Source organism: Talpa occidentalis, unplaced genomic scaffold (assembly GCF_014898055.3).
Source record: "Talpa occidentalis isolate TD23 unplaced genomic scaffold, MPIMG_talOcc4v2.1 talOcc4.6, whole genome shotgun sequence".
Taxonomy (NCBI): domain Eukaryota; kingdom Metazoa; phylum Chordata; class Mammalia; order Eulipotyphla; family Talpidae; genus Talpa; species Talpa occidentalis.
In genome coordinates, this window is record NW_023604972.1 from 55,096,404 (window position 1) to 55,119,439 (window position 23,036).

Here is a 23,036-nt window from a genome sequence, read left to right on the forward strand (position 1 = left end):
ATAGTTATGAAAAACATGGTAAAGTTTGAAAAAAATAAAAATATAAACTAACTCAACATGATTCTGAAGCATGTGGATGTAGAACTTATATTCTGGAATGTCTTCAGAGTTTTGTCTTAAGCCAACTGCTGAAAAATGTATTTGAAAAATCTAAATGCTAAAGGATTCATTAATTCATTGAATAACTACTTATATTCAATATTTTGTTCCAAGAATCATTCAAAATGATCATTGTTTCAGTTAAACAGTGAACCCAACTAGGAAATCCTACCTCATTGTGGTTGGGAAATGCCTCAGCATAATGGCTATAGAGTACATTAAAAGAAAAATATGAATATGATTGGCTATGGTGAATGAATTTTGTAGACAGGTTTTATTTAATATTATTTTTAAAAAGATTTTTATTCCTTGATGCATAGAAGAACTGGGATGTGGGCCTGAGTTGGGGGAGATGAGAGGATTCACCAGAGACAGAGTGGGGAGCAGAACAGGCAGAACCACTGAAATACACTGCTAAGTGGAGCAGCAGACAAAACAGGAGAGGTGTGCTGTGCCATGTGTGTTGGCTCTCTGGCTAAGAATCAACCCCAGGCCACCGCAAGCAACATATGATAGCACTGAGACTTAATCCTAGGCCACCAGGGAGGCCCTAACATTAATTTAAAATTGCAGGCTGTTCTATAAATGTCTGCTGTTATACCCAACCATACACAAGAAATCTTGTGTCAGTGGTACTTTGGGAAAGGTAAGAGTATGGGCCAAAGACCATGCTGGGATGCTGATGTGAAAAGAGGGCAGGAATCACTTGAGGACAGAAAAGAGAGAGATAGAGGATCCACCAAAGACACCAGAAAGTGAGAGGGCCAGTAGGAATATAAGGCCCCAATGAATCCTCAGTTATTATTATTTTTTAAAGATTTATTTATTTATTTATTTATTTATTTATTTATACAAGCAGTGGGTACAGTCAGAAATGCAGGTGAGAGGATGCACCAGAGCCAGAGCAGGGAGCAGAACAGGCAGAAGGACAGAAGTACACTGCTGAGGGGAGCAGCGGGCATGGCAGGAGAGGTCTGCGCACCATGTGGGACCCTCACAAGTGGCCGGGGATCGAACTGGCGCTGCGGAAGTTTTGCAGCCCAGCGCTCAACTGCTGTGCCACCAGGGGAGGCCCAAATCCTCATTTATTTTAAACATACCTAACTTCTTACAATAAATGGAATGATGGTTCAGATGCATTCTATTTGAATCAGAAGAAAAAAGATAGTAATCTCTAAATCTCAGGGATATCCAGGCACCAAGATTTTGGGTTGTGTTTTTCAGGCCTTTTGTCTCCAATAGTACCTTCCCAAATGCAAAGGGAGTGACTAAACATTTAAGGAAGTGAGAGTACCAATTCTTTATGTACGTTTTCATAAAATAAGAGACACTTACCAATTAATTCTATAATGCCTGTATTATCCTAATACAAACCAGACAAAGACATTACAGGAAAAGAAAAGTATAAATGTCTCTCAAAACAACATAGGCGCACAAATCTTTTACAAAATGTTAACAGGTCAAACACAGCCAACAAAATAGTACAAGGATAACCTCTTGCTCTCGAATGAGGTTTAGTTCAGAAATACATTTGAAAATCCATTATATCTCACCGTATTAGACAAAGGAAAATCACATAATTACCTCAATAGAAAAAGAAAAAGTTGACAAAAATTGACTGCCATTCATGTATGATAAATACTATTAACAAATTAAGACCAGAAAGTAATTTCCTTAACCTGATAAAGTCTGCATAGAGGTAACCTCATACTTCTGGTGGCACTAATGTCTTTCCTACTAAAACTGGGAAGAGGACAAAAATGTCTTTCACAGGTTCTATTCAACACTGGTCTGGAAGTACTAGTACATATTATAGCACATGTCATAGAAAAAAGAAAAGGCATACTGATTGGATAGAAACAAAACATCTCATTTATATACTACATGATTAACTGTAGAAGATTCTAAGGGATCTACAAAAAGCAGCAATAGTGATGGAGGATACAAAATGGATAGAAAATGGAAATGAAGACCAGAAACCTGGCTCACATAATGCCAAGAGCTGGAGGTGGGGTAAAGGGGATTAACATAGCCATTAACCCAGCTATAGGTACTAAGATCTTTTGGCTCCAATGCCTAGATCACAAAGCACAAAACCCAAGCAGGTATCAGACTGCTGGAGGGGGTGTCAGGAGCTCAGACCTGAAGGTGAAGATATGGAGACTGAGGGCCACTGTAGAAATTGGCCACTTTCAAATTCTACATAGTTTATTCAAAGTCAGCAACAAACAAACCACTCCATTAAGGAGTGAGCCCCTCCCAAAGAAAAGACTGTATCACAACAATCTCTGCCCTGGCATGGGGCAGCAGTCCTTCTGCCCACCTGTGACTAATCAGGTGCTCCTTTTCGCCCACTCTCTGTCCATCTGCAAGGCAGCAGCCTTCCTGCTGGCCCATGATCTGTACCTGCCGGGACTTCTCTTCACTGACCTCCCTAAGCAAAGGCAGCTCTTCTCAAGGCTGCCCTCCAGTGACCATGCAGGCCTCTCTCAGAAAACCTGTCCTTTTAGGGGCAGCCCTTTCTGACCGCTTGTATCTATGCAAGTGTCCTTTATTCTTCTCTCCCTTTTGTAATAAAGCTGCCCTTCTGGATTTAGCTAATGTCTCTGTGTAGTGGAGAAACTTGCCTGGGAACTCACAGGTGCTGGTGAAAGTGGAGCTCTGGTGAAACCTTTCCCAGAGTGGGCCCAAGGACCCCACTCTTTGAACCAAACAACTCCAAAAATTACATCATCTGGTGCCCAGCGTGGGGCTTTTCACTTTGGTAAGATTTCTCCAGTTTCTCTATCATTTTGCTCTTGTGGACTCTCTTTCCCTGAGAGGAGTTGGTGTTCAGCGACTGCTGGCTGTCCTATGTGGACTGAGGGGCTCAGGCCAATGCTACTATTTGGTGGGCCCTAAAGCATGAGGAACGGCCTTCCAGTTGCCCTAGGCCTGACCAGGTGATCACCTCATGCCTCTCTCTTTGCCTCACTACCTCACTAATCTATTTCAGCTGAGCTGCCATTCCCACTCTACCTCAGGAAAAGAGCAGGATCCTGAGTTCTGTTTTTAAACCAGGTCTTGTTCTCACTGCTAAAATTAGTGGGCATGGGTCAGAGATGGTAAGAATCTATTAGGGCCAGCTGCCACTCTCTAGAAGACTCTGGTGAAAGGATAAGTTGGTGTTCACCCTGCGTTAGCTCTAGTCCCGCCACCCACAAGACAAAGGGTGCAGCAATGCAGGAACTCATACTAAGCACCCACATGTCCCATCCCCCACAGTTTTCCACCGCTTAGGATTATAACACGAGACCTGGACCTGCCTTTTACAACTGCCTCTCTACTGTTCTTCCCTAACTTGGGCTACAAGCTTTCACTGTTTCCTTTGTCATTGTAAGTAACTGCAAGCCGGACACACCTGACTAGTGAGTAACCCACCCAGCTTTTTTTCTTGCTCAGATCACGCCTCTCCTTGGTTGATACATGGACCCCAAGCCTTTAATTTGAGATTCAGAAACACTAGTGCCTATCCTACACAAACTCTTTCAAAAAAACTGAGAAGGAAGGGAACTACTAAATACGTTTTATGAAGCCAACATTACACTAATACACGAAACCAAACAAGGACAACACAAAAAAGAAAACTACAGGGTAATCTCTCTAACAGAATTTGACAATGCATCAAAAAGACAATTCACCATGACCAAGTGGGATTTATTCCAGGGTCACAAGGATGGTGCAACGTCCAAAGATCAATTAATGTAATCCAACACATCAACAAAAAGAAAAATAAAAACCATGTTTCAGATCAATAGATGTTGAGAAAGCATTCGACAAAGTTCAGCATCCATTTATGATAAAGGCCCTCAAAATTCTCAGAATAGAGGGAACATACATTAACATAATAAGGCTATTTACAACAAAAGCATAGCCAATATCCCTCACAATGGTGAAAAGCTGAAAGCCTTTCCCTCAAGATCTGGAACAAGACAAGGATGCCCACTCTCACCACTGCTTTTCAATATAATACTGAAAGTCCTAGATAGCAAAAGACAAGAAAAAGGCATACAAGAAATCCAACTAGGGAAAGAAGAAGTAAAACTATCACTATTTGCAGACAATATGATAATATACATTGAGAACCCCAAAAACTCCAAAGAAAACTAATGAAAATAATCAGCCAGTTTAGTAAAGTAGCAGATACAAAATAAACACACTAAAATCAGTTGCCTTCCTATAGACATCAAAGATAAAGAAGAAATCAAGAACCATCCCTTTTATAATTGAAAGAAAAAAATCAAATACTTGGAAATAAACCTAACAAAAAAGGTTAAGGACCTAAACAAAGAAAATTATAAAACAGTGTTAAAAGAAATAGAAGACACAAAGATATGAAAAGATATCCCCTGCTAATGGATTGGAAGAATTAACATTATCTAAATGGCCATCCTACTGATAGCAATTTACAGATTCAATGCTATTCCAATCAAAATTTCAATGACATTCTTCAAAGAAATAGAACAAATATTGATGAAGTTCATATGCAAGCACAAAAAGCTTTGAATCACCAAAGCTCTCCTGACCAAAAAGAAGGAGAATGGAGGTATCATATGCTCAGACTTCAAGCTATACTACAAAGTCATAATAATTAAAACTGTATGGTACTGGAACAAAAAACAGACACACAGACCAAGGAATCAAACAGAAAGCCCAGAAATAAACCCATATATTTATGGATGACTAATCTTTGACATGGGTGCAAAGAAAGTACAATGGAATAAAGACAGTTTTTTCAATAATTGGTGTGGGGAAAACTGAAGCCAGATTACTGCCTTACTCCATTCACAGAAACCAACTCAAAATGGATAGAAGACTTGGATGAAGACCTGAAACCAAAAAATATATAGAAGAAACATAGGCAAAAGACCATGACATACATCTCTGTAACATCTTTATTTTTTTTTAAAGATTTATTTATTTATGCATACAAGAACTGGAGTGTAGACCAGAGGTGTAGGAGGTGGTGGTGAGAGGGTTCACCAGAGATTGGGGGGGGGTGGGGCAGAAAAGGCAGATCCACTGAAATACACTACTGAGGGTAGCAGTAGGTGAGACAGTAGAGGTCTGCTGCGCCATGCGGGTTACTCCCTGGCCCAATGGGGATTGAACTTGTGCAGCAGTGGCTGGCGATAGCTTGATAGCGATGTTTCTTTAACCCTGCATCACCAGGGAGGCCCTGTAACATCTTTAAAGACACATCTCCCAAAGCAACAAAAGTGAAGGAAAAGATGAACAGCTGGGACAACATTAAATTAAAAAGCTTCTGTATAGCAAAAGAGACATTAACCAAAACAAAGACACACCCCACTGATGGGGAGAAAATTTTTGCACACAATACTACTGATAAGGAACTGATCACATAGATCTACAAAGAGCTGGCACGACTCAATAAAAACAAGGTACACAATCCAGTCAAAAAATGGGTAGAAGATATTTATTGCAGCACTTTTTACTATAGGTAAGCTAGGGAAACAACCCAGATGCCCAAAATTAGATGACTGGATGAAGAAGATGTGGTATACATACACAACAGCAATATTAGTCAGCACTCAAAAAAGATAAACTTATGCCATTCACAGCAACATGGATGGAGCAGGAAGGGATTATTATCAGCGAAATAAGCCAGGAAGAAAAACGAAAGTATCTGGCAGTTTTACTTATAGGAGGAATGCAGAGGAACCAAATTAGGGAACAGGGAAAGAAAGTAATTAATAACAGGCAACTATGAATCAGACACATTCTGAAGGGGAGGAGGAGGGGTGGGAAGAGCACAAGGAATTATGGTGACGGTACAGGGGTGAATTGGTGGTGGGAATTTCACGGGGACGACACCTGAGGGGAATAGCATACAGTATACAAAAGTAAAGAATGATGTAGAATATATAAAATAAATAAATAAATAAATTTCATAGTTATTCATATTTTTTTCATTTTCTAATTTATACATAAAATACAAATAAGTGAAGATAACATTTTTTTTAAAGATTTATTTATTTATACAATAACCGGGGTACAGGCCAGATGCGCAGGAGTGTGAGAGGATTCACCAGAGACAGAGCGGGCAACAGAACAAGCAGACTGACAAAATACACTGCCGAGGGGAGCAGCAGGCAAGACTGGAGAGGTCTGCCACACTATGTGGGACCCTCGCCGTCGGGCCGGGATCAAACTAGCACTGCAGAGGCTGCGGACAGCTTCACAGCGCTGCGCTCAACCGCCTCCGCCACCAGGGGAGGCCCAGAAGATAACATTATTTCATGTGACTTACACATTATTTCAATGACTTACACAAATTGGTCTAGAAACAATCCCTGTCAAGATACTTGAGTAAAGGTTATATGACTCTGATCACTCAAAGTTTCTTTCTTCTGGAATGTTTTTGATTATCGTTTTATATCTGAGTCCCAGGATGATGGAGCCATTTCTGTCTGGAAAATGACCAGTTGTTCTAAGAGAGGACAAAAGAATAGGTAAAATAAGTACTGGCTTTTAACCATCTACCTAGCATTTGCTTCCCTTTTGCTTATCATTGGACAGAACGAATTCCCATACTCAAGCTTCATGTCCAAGTGTGAACACCACAAATAGCTTTGAGTATAATAATGCAACTTACCAGTAAGTTTTCTTTTTGCTCAAATAAGCTTAGGTCATGTTTTCTAACACTTGCAACCAAAGTGCAAGAATTAAATTATGTATTTTATATAAAATTGTCAATATATGGTAAACAGTTAATAAGTGGGAGCTGTTATTTCCAAGTGCATGAACTCAGATGAATTGAGAACTAAATCTTTCTCAACTGTACTCAGTTTAAAGAAACTACTCAGTTTCTTTCATGTAAATGTTATCCACTTATCTCATTAACATGGAGACACAGTGCTCGGTGGTGGGGACAGAAAATGAGTACATTTATCTAAATTTTCCAATAGATTTTTTATAAACAAAATAACAATGTGAGAGCTCACTGTCATATGCTAAAGAAATCAAACTCTGAACGTTTATAACTGAGGAAGAAAATAAACATTTAGGAAACTGATATTTAGAAAAACGCTATAGGCCCTCCCTGGTGGCAAAGGGTTAAAAAAATTTCAGCACTATCAAGCTATCTGCAGCCACTGCAGCATGAGTGTGATCTCAAACCTGGGAGTTAACACACATGATGCTGCAGACCTCTCCGGTTTCACCTATTGCTCCCCTCAGCAGTGTATTTCAGTAGCTCTGCCTGTTCTGCTCCCCACTCTGTCTCTGGTGAATCATCTCATCCCCTCCCCCCACACCTCTGGCCTACAACCCAGAACTTGTATGCATAAATAAATTTTAAAAATCTTTAAAAAAAGAAAAATGTTATATATGGCATATGCTGAAATGAAACTAGCAGTATAAATGCTACTTCTACCATTCATCAACTCATCTGCCCAATACATGCTTACTAACATCTGCCATGTGCCAGAGGCTCCTGAGATAGCAAACGTATTTTGGGTTGTTATTATTATATATTACTATATCACTGTTGTTTTGTCATTACTATTATTTTGAGAATAAAAAACAGTCTCCTCTTTAGAGAACTTAAAATATAGTGGCACAGTCACACATTGCTTATGTCAGATACCTTCTGAGAAATGCATCCCTCAGCAATTTAGTCGCTATGCAAACATCATACAGTGTAAGTACCCATCCCCAGGTAGTTCAGCCCACTGTACACCCAGGCTATATGGTGCAGCCTATTGGACCACCATCGTATATGCAGCCCATAGTTGACCAGAACAGCATTAAGTGATTTGTAACTGTAAAGAGAGGTAAGCTGAAAGTATATAAATGGATGAAAAAAACAATGTAAGTGTAACCAATGGCTGAAGCGGAAGCAGGTGATGGCCCCTGGAGTGGGGCACTGATGAGGATAGTGAGCTCCAGGGAAAACGCGAACAAAGTATCAGTGGAGTGGAGGCTCTGATGGGGTATGTGGAGCACGGTGAGGGTAGCTCCCAGGAAAAGTATTTGGGATTTCAGGATTTTCAGATCTTCAGCAATTCGAGCGTCAGCAATTTCTGTCCCCACCGTGCTGATCTTCCAGAAGGTTGTTGAAGGCCTTGAAGGACACAAAGATGCTTCCAGCTGCCAACCTCAGAGAGGAAAAGTTTGGAGGTTTTGCAAGTAGCTGAATGACTGAAAGTGTGCCCAATTTACAGCCTGGCAAGGAAGGCAAAGTCCCAGAGTGGGTGCCTTGTTGAGTTGCGTGAGTGTGGCCGTTTGTCCTGTAGTTGGCTGCTTCAGCTGCTGTCTTGAGTGTCACTTGTCTAGTGCCATGCTGGGGCATCTCAGCAGTGTCAGTGAGCATCTCCTGTTGTGTCTTCTGTTGTCTTTGTGAATTGGAACCCAGACTAGTCTGGCTGCCACGTGCTCTGTGTCCACACTGGCTGGAAGACACCATCTTGGGAGATTTTGCAGTTAGAGCTTTAAAACACTGAACACTGCTTTGGTTGAGGCAAACGGCCATTTTTGGCCTCAGTGACTCTTTGCTTTTCCCTGGTTTGTTAAAAAAAATCCCATTGTTGTTGTTCTCTAAGCCTGAGTAGTCTTGAAATTGTGCACTCAGGTAAAGAACTCAGACAGTGACTGGTAAACTATTTGGGCAGCGTCCTTGTCAAGTTTTAGTGCCCCTTGCTGCCCGGTATCATAAATAAAACAATGCTGATGATGGTTAATTTTATCAGTTATCAGTGACTTCCATTTTGCAAACCAAAAGACCAACATACAGGGGCCTCCCTGGTGGCACAAGGGGTTAAGACGCAACCTATGAAGCTAACCGCAGCCACTGCAGCACAAGTTCCATCCCTGGACAGAGAGCTACCCACATGACGCAGCAGACCTCTCCTGACACCCACTGCTCCCCTCAGCAGTGTATTTCAGTCAGTCTGCCTGTTCTGTTCCCCACTCTGTCTCTTGTGAATCGTCTCACCACGCCGCCCCCCCCACCCCCCGCTCCCCGGCACCTCTGGTGTGTATCCCAACTCTTGTATACATAAAAATAAAATAAATCTTAAAAAAAAAAAAAGACAAACACACAATCCTTATCTTGCCCCACAAGCCATTGACAGAGTTGATCTGTCCCTTATGCTTCACTGGTTTGGACACACCAGTCCTCCCGAACCTCTTCTTAGGATCCCCTCTGTTAGGTGTTAGCCACACTCACCCCCTGGGTCACCTCACTCAGCCATCTGGTTTAAGTATCAAGTACCAAGTTTATGACTCCACTGTGACTTCTTTCCACTAAAAAATGGCTGACTCTTTTCCTTTTATAACAACCACCTCACTGTTATTATCAGATTGGACTCCTGACCTACCACCCCAAACTAGCACCTCCCTCAGTTACCCCATCTGTTGTGTACTGACTTAGGATTTCAAAGCCATATTTTGAAAGCTTCTTTTAGATGCTTTGAACTTGTCATGAGTAAATGGCTTTAATGAAAATGTTTTATTTATTTATCCTTTTTAAAATTTTATTTTTTTACTTTTGTATAGAACTGGGGTGTAGGAACAGCTATACTTATATCAGATTAAAACAGATTTCAGAGACACAGTGGGGAGCATTGCAAATTTAATGAAATATACTGGTAATTATACTGGTAATGGGAGCTGCAGACAAGACAGAGAAGCTAGCTGCTTCATAGGTGGGTTTGCATCCTTGTTGGGGATCAAACTCAGGCCGTAGTGGTGATAGCACTGAGATTTAACCATATGCCACCAGGGAGGCCCGAATGAAAATGTTTTAAGTTGGATAGAAGGACTTTCTTATCAATATGAGCATGTCAGGATAATATCAGCAATAGTGTTATGCTCCTGACTGCTTATGCATAATAATGTCAACAAACCTCATGATGCTACCTAGTACTTATCAGTATGAACATACAGGGGACCATGTCACTGATGCTATAATAATGACAGTAGTGTCCATGGTGTAATGGACGTCTATACTTTAAATACTGAAAGTTTATGCATGCGTGGCCTGGGCAAGGCTACACATCTCATCTAATTACTTCTTCAACAACCTTGGGGCAATAGCCATTCCTGCGGCAAAGTCTCTGCTGCAGCAAAGGCTAATCTCTGTTGCTGGTGGGAGGGTCTGTGAGGCAACCCCTGAAGGATCTCGCCTATAAACACAGTGCCTCCCCTCCCTCAGCATAAAGCTCTAGCAGCAAAAGTCTTGTGCTTTGGCCTGGTGACTGGACATCAGCCCCTGGCTAACAGAGTAACACGCCTGAGTACCAACTCAGACAGGCACTCCAGGGGAGAAGGGAATGTCCTTCTTCCCTTCTAGGCTTTTCTTGGACTGGCTGAGTAATCCTAGCAACATCAGATAGATTAGCAGGAGAAAAAAGCAGTTTAATTATTTACTTATGGGAAATCTACATAGATTATGAGGATTTCATTTCTCAGTGGGGAAAGGGCATATATCCTGTGTTAGGGAGTAAACGGGGGCCTGGGCTGCAAAGAGAGAAGAGGGCTCACATGATGAGGAGAGGGTAACTAATGTGACCAAAAACCCAGATGCTGTGTAATTACATTGTGGTCCTGCCATAGGGGTTTTTTTCTGGTAGAGTGGTCATTTCTGGAGCTAACCCTAAATCTGGGTAAACCACCCCCCCATTATCATCCATCTATGTAGTTAAGGGAGTGGTTATTGTTCCTCTTGAGCCTGTAGGCCTCAAATGACCTTAGCTTGAGATAATCTGCATGCCATAGTGACAAGTCTTTTGAGGTAGACTCTTCTGAGATCTTTCAGTACACCTCCACTAAATTAGGACTTTATTTCTTACACACACACACACACACACACACACACACACACACGCTGCCAGCATCAGTGATCTATTATTGGTATGGAGCCTGTTATTCCTATACTAACTTGTTAAGAGATTATTTTGTGTGTTATTGGTTTGTGTTATTACAATACATTGCATATCCCACAGAGACCTGTGCCACATAGATTACTGACAAAAACAGTTACATTGCTCAGTCGCTGAGTAAGAATTTGAGCTTCCCCTGTAAAAAGAAAACACTATCCAAGTAAAGCATACCATCAACAAATCTGTGGTTCCCACTTGAAAATATCTTGAATCTGGAAATATTGTCCTCTCCTCCCCTCTACTTCATCACCTAAGTCCCCACATCTTCTTTTGGGCTTAGACTCCCCAGGGGTAACCAGAATGATTCTTTTCATACTAAAGTCAGCTCATTACACTTCCCTGTTCAAAACCTTCCAACTGCACACAAGAGCTGGGGTACAGACCAGAGGTACCGGGGTCGGGGGAGGTAGGGGGGTGAGAGGACTCACCAGAGACAGAGTAGGGAACAGAAAAGGCAGACTGACTGAGATACACTGCTGAGGGGAACAGCGGGTGAGGCAGGAGAGATCTGCTGCGCCATGTGGGTAGCTCCCTGGCTGACCCAGGGATCAAACTGGTGCTGTGCCGCAATGGCTGAGGATAGCTTCATATTATTGCTGCGACTTAACCCCATGTGCCTCCGGGGAGGACCCAGAACAATTCTTTTAATACTAAAGTCAGCTCATGTCACTTCTCTGTTCAGAACCTTCCAACTGCTCCAGGTGCTCTCTGCCCCTAGATAAGAGCATGATGCATTTCCTCACTTCCCATGTCCCCTCTACTCTCTGCTCAGTTGCCATTTCATCAGAGAGGTCTTCCTGATATCTTGTCAAAAAAGTACTGGTTGTCTGCTTATGTTTTGTTGTGGTTTGTATTGATAAATCAAAGACATACTATAGGGGAGGAGGAGGGAGAGGGATCAAGGGAGGGAGAGAGGAGGACCGGGGACTGAGATGATGGTGCACGGGTGCACTGATGAAGGAAACTCTACCAGGACTACACCTGAGGGGGGGGCGGCAAGCAAACATTGTTTAAAAATCAACAATGATGTAAAAATAAAAATATAAAAACAAATTTGTGTAACCCTAAAAATATACTAGTTCCTTCTGCCCGTACTGCTTTATATTTCTGTACTGTTTTATTCTTCTTCATGTTGCATTGTTATATTAAGTATTTATTGATCAGCTTTATAGGAGAATGTAAAACTGCATTTGCAGTTTGAATTTGCAGTGCAAAACCAGGCTAAGAGGATGGGCACTCTGATGCTTTACACTAAGCACTCCAGGCATTATTCGAACACTGGACATATTGTCTCCTGACCTGACTCTAACACAGTGGACTTGCTGTACTTTACTGTCCACACTGCATGCACATGGTAGCTGAGGCGCAGGACCCTTAGGTAACTTGCTCAGAGTCACACAGCTCACAAGTGGCTTGCTAGGAGGTAAGTTCCAGCGTTTTTAACTCCTGGGACCCTCACTTCTCCTCCTTACTTTGTGAGTTTGATTTTCGAAAGTCAAGAGCAGGGAGGGGTCCTGATGACATAGGCACCTGGCCAGCAATCCTGAGGTCCAATTGGACCACAACGTCATGCAAGGGCCAGACCAATCAGTTTAGAGAGATCAGGGCACCAATGACACCTGCCTTGGGAGCCCAAAGCAACAGATCCAGGGAGGCATTCGCGAGCAGCGGAGGGATGTACTTTTGCTGGCGCGCGGGTTCTAATCCGCAGGGGCGCAGGAGGGCGCCCGGGAATCTGCGGCAGGCGGCCAGCGGGGAGCGCCACTTCCTGCTGCTGCACAACGACGGGTCCATCTCCGCGTGCGGGGACAACAGTCGGGGCCAGCTAGGGCTGGGGGACGTGCGGGACCGGGAGCAGCCAGGTGAGCGCCGGGCCCTGGGGCAGGACGTGGTGAGGGCGCTGGCAGCCTGCGGTGCTCCCACCACCGGAGAGCCGCAAACGCTGCTGTGGGATGCCCGGGCGCGACGTCCTCAGTTTCGTTTACCAGACGCGCTTGGGGTTTGTTTCACTTTCCAGTTCCTCCAAAGCGAAACTGAGAGGAACTAACCCTGCGCGCGCTGCTGCGGGCGGGGTCGGTGTCCCTCGCTTTCGCCTTTGAGACCAATCCTTGGTCTTCTCAAGGCATCACCTTTCAAACGCGCCTTGTGGGTTGCACAGTTGTAACGCTCTCAGAAATACCCTGAGACAGCTTTTTTCTTAAAATTAAAATATACGTAACAGCATTTTTACTGTTAGTGGTAACGTAGAAATACCTGTAATTCCATCACCCGAATAGAACTCCAAAATTTTGAGTCATTTCTTTCTTGCCTTACTCCTATTATAAGGCTAAGCATTATAAAAATTATTCATTGTACAGTTTTATATACGCAGTATTTATACAGCTCTGTAAATTGCGTTTTCACGACACATAATAATATCATAAACATTTCATTATGCTTTTTTTAACTACTTTTTTAAATATTTTTTAAGATTTATTTATTTTTTATACAGGAGCTGGGGTACAGGCCAGAGGTGTGGGAGGGTGAGAGCATTCCCCAGAGACAGAGCAGGGACAGAACAGGCAGACTGGCGAAATACACTGCTGAGAGGACCAGCGGGAGAGACAGAAGAGGTCTGCTGCGCCATGTGGGACTCTCCCTGGCTAGCCAGGAATCGAACCCACGCTGCAGAGGCTGGGGACAGCTTCACAGCGCTGTGCTCAACCCGCTGCACCACCGGGGAGGCCCTCATTATGCATTTTTAAAGCACGGTTTAAATTGTTGCATTACATTTCAGGCTCTGAGATTGCCATGATGTAATTTTTCTCCTTTTGTGAAAATTCGACTTTTTTTCATTAGGGATTTTTATAAATAATACTATGACTGATATAAGTAAACACTTGACCAGATTTCTCATTACTTGCTTGGAATAAATTCCAAAGCATTTGTCTAGGAAGAAAAACCTTTTGTCTACCTTCGTAGGTCCTTTCCACGGGACATGCAAATTAAATAAAGACTATTTAACTTTATCAAAGGTTAATAATAGAAAAAGCATGCCATTTTATTATTTTATGTGCAAAGAAAGGAAATGAAATGGAAGAAGTGGTTTGACTTGGAACTTACATACCATGTTAACAAAAGAAAGGGGATTGGGCTTTGAGGGCTGCTAAATTATGGGAAAGTGATTTGGAAATATATGGAGGAAATTTTAGTGAAAAACAAGGGCTATTTTAGTAAAAGCTGTTTGTTCTAATTTATCTCAGTGCTGACTCTGGTTGTAAGGGTCACTATTCTTTTCCTGGTCTGAAGAGATACCTTCACAAAGGGAAAATTGTGCCCTTCATTTAAATAGATAAGGACGTATAGAGAACTTTTCCTACATCTGTTGATTTTCAATTGCATTCAAAACAAAATGATCCTATGCCAAGGTTGCATATTGGATGTGGCCTATTCAGATCCCTTTTGGGCAGAAATAAGGGCATCATACTAATGTCAAATTCATAAACATAGGTTTATGAATCGTTGGAAATTCTTTTATTATTGCATAGTTTGAAAATAAATCATTGAAAAGGATAAGATCATAAAGAATCGGAAAAAACCTTCAGTGTTAACAAAAGCTAAACTGATAATGGTGTTCTAACTCTTACCCTCTAGTAAATCAGGGAAAAACATTTTAGATTGACTTGTAGGGAGATCTGGTCAGGTTATCATTTGTAGTCATATTTGACCCATTTAAAAGCTTAGTACTGGGCCTCCCCGGTGGCGCAGCGGTTGAGCGCTGGGTTGCGAAGCTGCCCGCAGCCTCTGCAGCACCAGTTCGATCCCCGGCTGCTCCCCGGCCATCGGAGGAGGGTCCCACATGGTGCGCAGACCTCTCCTGCCGCCCGCTGCTCCCCTCAGCAGTATACTTCGGTCCTTCTGCCTTTTCTGCTTCCCGCTCTGGCTCTGGTGAATTCTCTCACCCTCCCATGCTTCTGACTGTACTCAGTGCTTGTACAAATAAATGAATGAATGAATGAATGAATAAATAAATCTTTAAAAATAAATAAATAAATAAATAAAAGCTTAGTACTGCTCCCTTCACTGTGAAAGGATTTGGCATCTGCCGTTTTACAGGTTCCTTCTTTGCAGGGCAGTTCCTACTCTTACTGTGCAGATCTGGGAGGCCAAAAGAGTAGAGGTGATCATCTCTCCAGTTCCCTTTATTTTTGCTGGATTTTGCTATTGCTGTCATAGAGATACCAGAGTCACAGTCCCCAGAGATTCCCCTCATTCATGATGTGTGCTCCTTTACATAGCAGCTCTATTCTCATAAAAGCAGTGTAATACACATTAAACTTATTTTCTTCATACCTTTAGTATGGACTTTAGATCTGATTTAAAAGTCCATTTGGAAGAGATAGAAATCCAAGTGATTCTGGGCCTCCCCAGTGGCGCAGCAGGTTGAGCGCTGTCTGCAGCTTCCCTAGAGCCAGTTCGATTCCTGCCGGCCAGGAAGAATCCCACATGGTGAGGCAGACCTCTCCTGTCTTGCCCGCTGCTCCCCTCAGCAGTGCTTTTAGTCCTTCTGCCTGTTTTGCTCCCGGCTCTGTCTCTGATGTATCCTCTCACTCTCCTGCGACTCTGGCCTGTACGCCAGCTCTTGTATAAATAAAAATAAGTCTTCAAAAAAATAATAATAGGGCCTCCCCTGGTGGTGCAGAGGTTAAGCGCTGGGCTGCAGAGCTGCCCGCAGCCTCCACAGTGCTGGTTCGATCCCTGGCCACCAGCTAGGGTCCCACATGATGCACAGACCTCTCCTGCCGTGCCCGCTGCTCCCCTCAGCAGTGTATTTCATCAGCCTGCCAGTTCTGTTCCCCACTCTGGCTTTGGTGAATCTCTCACCCTCCCGTGCTTCTGACTGTACCCAGTGCTTGTATAAATAAATAAATAAATCTTAAAATAATGATAATAATAACAATAACAATAATAAAAGTTTGCCAAAAAAAATCCAAGTGATTTTTCTGTTTTGAAGGTAAGGACTGTCTTAAACTTGTTAAGTTGATATCCTAGTGGCCAATGATGTTTTGTTTTGGTTTTGTCCCCACAGCACCAATTAAGGCAATTAAAGGTCTGTGTATTAGTTTCGTGAGCTGTGGAAAGGAGCACTCCCTGGCTGTCTGCTACAAAGGAAGGGTCTTTGCATGGGGAGCAGGTTCCGAAGGTCAGCTGGGGGTTGGAGAAGATAAGAAAATAAGCCTTATACCTGAGTAAGTATTTCAATTCATTCATCCATTCATTCAGTCAGTCAGTCAGTCAATATTTTTCAGTTCCATGTCCCAGGCACTGTACAAGATGCCAGGGTACAAAGATGATTATGATAAACATAGTCCGTAAGCTCAAGGATTACAGCATGTTGAAGGAGGAAGGAGGCAACTTATAGCATCAAGTATTATTTAATTAGTGCAAGGAAGGAGGTGGGGGGGATGAACTGAGAATGTTTGATCTTTCTACATAATCTTTTCTAGTGGAAATAACTGTGGGGACTCACTTGAAACCTAAGAGTTGGCATAAAGATTCTACCAAAAAGTGAAAGCATTTGAGCCACAGAGGATACAGAAAGATATCTCTCATCTTAAAGCTTCACCTATTGACTAAAATAGAGACTTTCAAAAATACAGCTGCAGTAATCCTCCTGGGAGTGAGCTTTCCTGTGAATTCAGCTACTATGAAGCCAGATTGGCAAATCAGCTTCAAAAAACAAAAAAACAATCGAACCATCCATACTCTCCCACTCAATTCCTAAAAAAACCCTCTTTAAATGAGTTGATATAAATAACTGTTTACTCAGGCTATTCTACAAGTTTTCCATTACTGGGAACTCCTGTGTGCATTTGGAAATAAAGCTTGGATTTTTTGCATTCATCTGTGCCCCTAATAATTGGACCCAAGTTAGAAGAGGAGTTTTCTTCTCAGCAAAATTTTTTCACTAGTCACAAACCACTGAGTCCTAGTATTTAACTTAGAAAATGGTGCATAGTCGGAGGGGAGGGAGGAAACCATATCTTCACAAATGACTTACAGGGACAAAGGGCATGACAGTCTAAATTGTGCATTCATGAACTTCACACTTTGGGAACATTCAAAAGCATGTTTTTTAATACTAAGAAATTACTTCTTGTTTCCTTCTCCAGTATGAAATTATATGACAGATATAATGATCTCTTATCATTGAACATGGAATGAAAAGACCAAAGGTTCAGTCTAGTGCCATGACTTGATAGCTGTGTGATCTCTTTCAGTTCTGTTAGGCTCAAACATGAAATTGCCAATAGTTATTTTTTTTTATTTATACAAATTGCAATTTAAAAAGATTCAACCTAATGGTTTCTCTTTCTTACAGTGTTTAAACTGGTTGTTCTATATTAATTTTCTATAAAGTGTAAAGCTCTCTGCTGTCTGTGTGTGAAGACATTATTTTTCTTTTGTGCCAATAAGGATAGAATGAAAGCTAGCGATTGTAATGCATTAGAAGTTCAGTAAAAGTCACTTTTGCATCATATACTCTTTTGGATTCATCATTGTACCTTTGTACATGTGGTTGTCATGTTAGAAACAGTTTGAGGGTTTTGGAATAAAAGTGCTACAGAAATACAAGAAAATAAAATTGCTTCCCTTATATAATGTGTTACCTGGGATAGTTTTAAATATCTGTTTGGTGACCCACTCTAAAAAAGGATTAATAAATTTTATCTTTTTCATTATAGGAAGATAATGTCACTCACTGATATAAAAATAATACAAGTTTCCTGTGGACACTACCACTCCCTGGCATTATCAGAAGGTATGAAAGGCCTTTTTTTTGTCTCCTAAGTGTCATAAAGAAATAACATTTCAGGGCCTCCCCGGTGGCACAGCAGTTGAGCGCTGGGTTGCAAAGCTACCCGCAGCCTCTGCAGCGCCAGGGGTCCCACATGGCGTGCAGACCTCTTCTGCTGCCTGCTGCTCCCCTCAGCAGTGTACTTTGTCAGTCTGCCTACTCTGTTCCCTACTCTGGCTCTGGTGAATTCTCTCACCCTCCCGCGCTTCTGACTATACCCAGTGCTTGTATAAATAAATAAAAAATAAAAAAAGAAATAAAGAAATAACATTTCAATAAAAATTATATCTGTTGGGTTTTTTAAGATTTATTTTTTATTTATTTATGCATACAAGATGGGGGTATAGGCTAGAAGTGTGGGGGGTGAGATAATTCACCAGAGACAGAGTGGGGAGCAAAACAGGCTGATCTATTGAAATACAATGCTGAGGGGAGCAGCCAGTAAGACAGGAGAGGTCTGCTGTGCTGGTGGGTTAACTCCCTAGCCGGGGATTGAATTCATGTTGCAGCTGATAGCTTCATAGTGCTGATGAGACTTAATCCCTTGGGCTGCCAAGGAGACCCTATCTGTTAATTTTTTAAATCATCGGGATTCGTTTTAATGCATTTAGAAATTGTTAACTCTCCAGATCTTATAAGATGTGTTGCTCTTCATCTTATCTTTTCAATTTCTTTTGTTCTTACTATACTCTAAGTAGTGCCTTATTCTTATCTCACTCCCGTAAGTGGCCTTCACTGTTCACCTGAGCTGACTGCTGCCTCAGAATCGCTTTATTTCCAGCACTTCACTCTTTACATTGAATCATTTGTCTACACTGGCAAACTCAGACAGAAAGAAAGACCTTTTTGTCTTTGTAAAGGCAGGAATGGCCACGGTGCAGGTTTTCTGATCCCATGCAGACCGGGTAAAGGAGGAGTTCTGGAGCCCTCAGGGGTTTTGCAGGTTTTTATTGGGGTTCACCAGGCATATGGCAGGCAGGGGTGCTGGGGGGCCAGGAGGCTGGCAGGCCTGCCAGTCCCCAGCAGGTCTTCACTCTGGGCTCTCTGGCCTTCTCTCAGCTTCTGCTTCTCTTGCTTCTTTCTCGGCTTCTCTTTCAGCTTCTCCTGGCGTTCCCATGACACCGCCCTTAAAAAAGCACAGTCTTAGCCCAGGTGAATCCCATCTACATATGCCCACACCCTACTCCAGGTGCCCGCCATCAGGCATGCATTCAGGACCGCAGGGCTCCGTCACCTATCCTAATGGCGGGAGGGCAGAAAAGCCTGATATCTTTTACCTTACCCTACAGTCTTTATTACTTTAGTCAGAGAAAGAAAATCAAGATGTCAAAATCATGAGTGTTTTTGTCTGCTATCACCCCCCATCCTTCATCCACCCTCTCTCCATATTTCTCAGGGGAGTGTGTCTGGGAGAAAGATCTTTTGATGTTGTCCCTTAAGTCTTTTCATTTCTGAAATTCTTTTTCTGGCCTTTTTGGAGGTTTTTCTCTCCTTTATTCCAACTTGCTGATTCTTTCCTCTGTTTCAAGGCTATGGTCTGAGCAACTGAAAAAAAAACAGTTGCCCTTAACTTGGAGGGAGAAAGAGTGGTATTTGTTGGAACATACTTTGGAAGGTGATATCTTGAGCATCGCCCTTATCTTTAGGTAGAACACCTTAACCTCCTTTATCACTGGGCTATGCTTTAAAGATTTTGAGAATTAGAGTGAATTTGGTGTTCCATAGTGTGTGCAATTCTGAATTTCTCTTCTCTATTTTTGCAGATGGCCAAGTATTTTCATGGGGAAACAACCACTATGGGCAGCTGGGCCTGGGGAAGGAGGCCCCATCCCAAGCTAATCCACAGAGGGTGAGGTCCCTGCTGGGGATCCCCATGACTCAGGTAGCTGCAGGAGGGAACCACAGTTTTGCCCTTTCTGTCTCTGGGACTTCATTTGGCTGGGGATGGAACAAAGCAGGTCAGCTGAGCCTCAGCGGGAATAAAATCCCAGGTAACGAGACTTTTTCTTGTAATAAATCATTATTTCTTTCCAGTTGGAAGACCAACTCTGCACAGGATAGTCTTGAAGCTTAGAAGAGTGTTTCAAAATTTGTGACGCATTAGACTCCCCTGAAATGGGGCCGGGGGGTAGTATATTAATTTTTTTTTATTGTTGTGTAACGAATTACCACAAACTCAATGGCTCAAAATAACACAATTTATTATCTATTTGTTCTGATAGTTGAATGTCTTATTTATTATGGTCTCAATTGATGAAAACCAAGTTCTGGGAGAAAAACTTTTTTTGTCTTTTCTGGTTTCTCAAAACTTCCTGAATTTTTTACTTAAAATCCTATTTATACTTCAAAGTCAGCAATAGGACTTCATCTGCCATAAGAACATTTAAAAATTTCAACACCCAGGTCAGACCCATATCAGTTAAATCAGAATGTCTAGAGACAGAAGGCAGACATCACTTGTATTAATGATCCAAAAAGTTATTTCCAAGTGCAGCAAAGTTTGGGAAACACTGGGTAGACGATTAATAGCAGCAGGGAGACAACCAGTTCTTTTAATAACCTTGAAAACAAAACTTCTATGAATTCTTCCCCTGAACCCCTGACTTCTGTTAAAATTCTCTAGATTTGATTAACATATATTTAACAGCTATTTTCTATCACACTATGCTGAGCATTTAGATCTCCTTTCATTGAACTCTAACAATAATAAGTGGGTCTTTTATTTTCTCACTTTTATTACAAATTTGCAAAACACCTGCCAATGAATTCATATATGAATACAATATGATGCCAATATTATTTGAATGAGGGTCTTAAAGTTTAAGGTAATTGCCTTTGACATTTCAGAAGACTGGTTTCCAGAAATAAATGCTAAAGGATTGTTTTTCTTATCTTTTCAAAAATGGGGCTGATGATCTCTATTTTATAATATATCTGATTGTTGGCTTTTTGAATTATGTTAATGAAGTATGTTAATGAAGTGTAAAAATATTTGAAAAGTACAAAAATATAAAAGCTCATGAAATTCGAATCTGTTTCTTGTACTGTAGAAATCTCTTTGCTTTCAACAGTGCAAAGCTCCAAGCCTCTTTTGATCGGTGCACTGAGGAATCTCTGTGTGACTTACATCAGCTGTGGTCATGAGCACACCGCTGTGCTGACTCAGGTAACTCAAGATACCTCGCCATTTTTTTTTTAAATCCTAGAGAAAAGTTAACATAAGGCATTTGAACTGATTATTATTGAGAACAAGACATGTGTCAGTGTCTCAACGCAGCCAGTCTATGGACAAATACTTCCTGAGAAGAAATGAACCCCATGTAAGCCATGAAATTTTCAAGGTCGTATAACAAAAGCTAATGTTGGGTTCAGGAAATATTTTCAGAGACCTACTAAATTAGAATAAGAATTAATCCTTTCAGCGATTATTCATTCGTAATGTATTTCTATAGATGAAAATTACAATAGAGGCAACAAAGTCATTTATACTGGTTTCAGTAGCCCAGTTTTACAGACTGGAACATACATTGTTGTATATCCATGTGGCACATTTATGACCTGGCTTCCCCAAAGTTTTCCTCCCATTCTTGTGCTGCTAGCAAAATAAATTCCAGCGGGATACATTCTCTCCTTTGCCACAGGAGTAGACTTGAGATAACTATTTGTGTAGCTGAAATATTTATTTAAAAACTAAGTGTCTAAAATAATTGCTATTTAATTATTTAAAATCAAGTGTGGATTACATTATTCTTAGCTGACAGTGGAAAGCTAGAATTGTTTTAATGAAGAATCATCTTTTGAAAAAAGTTTATTTTCAGAGATGTGCAAATAAATAAAGTAACCCCATATTTAAATGGTACCATTACCCTTGGACCAATTAGTTTATCATGCTTTCATTCTATAAACACTTAGGTATTTGTGGTGCATTTAAGAGCTTAAGTACTTTTTTTTATTTAAATATTTTATTTTATATAATTCTTACATCTTTTTTCATCTTTGCACAATTTATGCATTTTCATTTTGGTTATATTCCCCATACAATTGCACCCCCCCTTTATTTTGACTCTAGTCCTTCTTTCCCCGCGCCCCCCCCCCCAGTATGTCTCTGGTTTATAGTTGCTTGTTGATTTTGATTTTTACTTTGTATTGATTAGTCTTTTTCCTGGTCTCTTAGGTTTTCTAAATTCCTGCTATGAGTGAGACCATCCGGTATTTTTCTTTTTCTTTCTTTTTTTTTTTTTATGTTTTTCTGTGAACGGTTTATTCAGATTTTTTTTAAATAAATTTTATTTTTATATTCCCCATACAATTACAATCCCCTTATTTTGACCCCAATCCCTCCCCTCCCTGCCCCCCACCCCCCATAGAGTGTCTCTGGTTCATAGTTTTTTGTTGATTTTCATTATCACTTTCTTATAGTCTTATAGTTATTCATTTTCCTGGTCCCTTATTTAAGTTTTCTAGATTCCTGCTATGAGTGAGACCATCCGGTATTTTTCTTTTTCTTTTTGGCTTATTTCGCTGAGCATGATCCCTTCCAGCGCCATCCATGTTGCTGCAAATTGCATGTGTTTATCTTTTTTGTTTTTTTAATAATAAATTTTATTTTTATATTCCCCATACAATTGCGACCCCCCCATTCTGACCCCAATCCCTCCGCTCCCGCCCCCCACCCCCCAAAAAGTGTCTCTGGTTCATAGTTTTTTGTTGATTTTGATTTTCACTTTCTTATAGTTATTCATTTTCCTGGTCCCTTATTTAAGTTTTCTAGATTCCTGCTATGAGTGAGACCATCCGGTATTTTTCTTTTTATTTCTGGCTTATTTCGCTGAGCATGATCCCTTCCAGCGCCATCCATGTTGCTGCAAATTGCATGTGTTTATCTTTTTTGAATGCTGAGTAATATTCCATGTATATATGTCCCACATCTTCTTGATCCAGTCATCTATTTTTGGGCATTTGGGTTGTTTCCAAAGCTTAGCTATTGTAAATAGTGCTGCTATAAACATAGGGGTACAGGTGCTCTTTGGGATTGAAGTTTCTGTGTCCTTTGGGTAAATACCTAGGAGTGGAATTGCTGGATCATATGGAAGCTCTATGTTTAATAGGGCCAGAAATCTCCACACAGCTCTCCATAGTGATTAGACCAGTTTGCA

At 41.3% G+C, this 23,036-nt stretch overlaps 1 protein-coding gene across 1 annotated transcript in view; it reads left to right on the plus strand.

The window, feature by feature from the left end:
• The window catches only part of HERC6 (HECT and RLD domain containing E3 ubiquitin protein ligase family member 6), a 133,717-nt gene that overhangs the window by 55,625 nt on the left and 55,056 nt on the right, over nt 1–23,036 (plus strand). The window lies entirely within an intron of this gene.